Source organism: Nanorana parkeri, unplaced genomic scaffold (assembly GCF_000935625.1).
Source record: "Nanorana parkeri isolate BGI_ZX_2015 unplaced genomic scaffold, ASM93562v1 scaffold12, whole genome shotgun sequence".
NCBI classification, from domain to species: Eukaryota; Metazoa; Chordata; class Amphibia; order Anura; family Dicroglossidae; genus Nanorana; species Nanorana parkeri.
The window spans coordinates 570,409-571,919 of NW_017306280.1; positions in this window are offsets into that span (position 1 = coordinate 570,409).

Below are 1,511 nucleotides of genomic sequence, written 5' to 3' on the forward strand. Positions count from 1 at the left end.
AATGAGCCTTGCAACTAAATGGAAATATAAATTCTACTGAAAGACCACGTTACACAGAGACACTGTCAATGCAATCATTGCTGACACACGCAAGCATGCATATTCAAACACTCTTAAGTAGTAGCACAACAAAGACACTATAGTGCATCCGTGGCACCCTAAACTGCTACAAGGTACAAGGTAGGGAAGTCGGGTTTATAGTTTAACAAGTGGAGGGTTACAATCTTAATATATATCAGGGGTGGACAAATTACAATGGAATGCAGAAGTCAGCAGGATTTTTATCTTATTTATATATTATTTAATTTATTTTTTAAGAGCCAACTCCACTGACCACTAGAGAAAACATGAGAGTTAGGAGCAAGCTTTCATTTTTAAGGAGCAGTGCCTGCCTGACTCCTGGCATTTGTCCAACCCGGATACACAGTATTGTAGACAGTAAAACCTTGGTTCTCGAACAATTCGGTTCGACAAAATTTTGCTTCTGTTCACAAACTCCAAAATCGGGTAATGAACACGACCGCGGCCATCTTCTCCACTGGGACACGTGGCCGTGGCTTCCTCTAGTCGAGATCGCGGTCGCAGACAGACCTGTACGCACTTGCTGTGAAGCAATAATACTGCACAGTATTATTCAATCCAGCATGGCTCCAAAGAAAGTGCAGAGCAAACATGGTGGTAAAAAGAAAGTGCAGAGCGGTAATTAATTTACATATGGTTCAGAACGGATTAACCTTATTTACATTGAGCCTTATGGGAAAATGTGATTCTGTTCACGACCAAAATTTGTTCGTGCCCACGTTCGTAGGGGTCAGGACGGATTAACTTTATTTACATTGAACCTTATGGCGAAATTTGATTCGGTTCGTGACCAGAATCGTGGAACCGAGGTACCACTGTCTATAAAATGAGAAGTACATGCAAAGGTGTCCTGCTGGCTCCTGGATTGGGGAGCACGATTTCCTGAATCCCATATCTTTTTGTCCACCTTGGATTAGCATATTCGAGAGTCAGACCTTTGATTATACCATATGCAATTTAAAAAGCGCAAAGAAGCCATAACACAGCACGCATTGCAAATGCATATCAGAAAATTACAGATCTGATACGGCTGGATCACAGACACCCAGCTATGGACATGCAACAGGGTCATTAAATGTTAACTATGAAGTTTTGTTCGTTTCTATTTAAATATTGTATCCTACTACAAAAGAGAGTTCTTATAAGAAAGGCGGCTTTCCCAACTTTATAGGACCAGACGATACAACTTTCTAAATGTAAAACACAAACATAGGTGCCATTAGAAAGTTACTACCACCAAAGTAGCATTATAATTAACAGCCAACTTAAAGGGGCAATCCACCTGAACATGATATTTTGACCTGAGCTGGTGTATTGAGGTCCTAACTCCTTCCAACAGAAAGATCTGCTAGTCCTGCCAGGTCCGCACCCGATGCGGTCACTACCAGGGTTTCGCACAGCGCGGTCCCCACAATAGTCTGAACAATGTA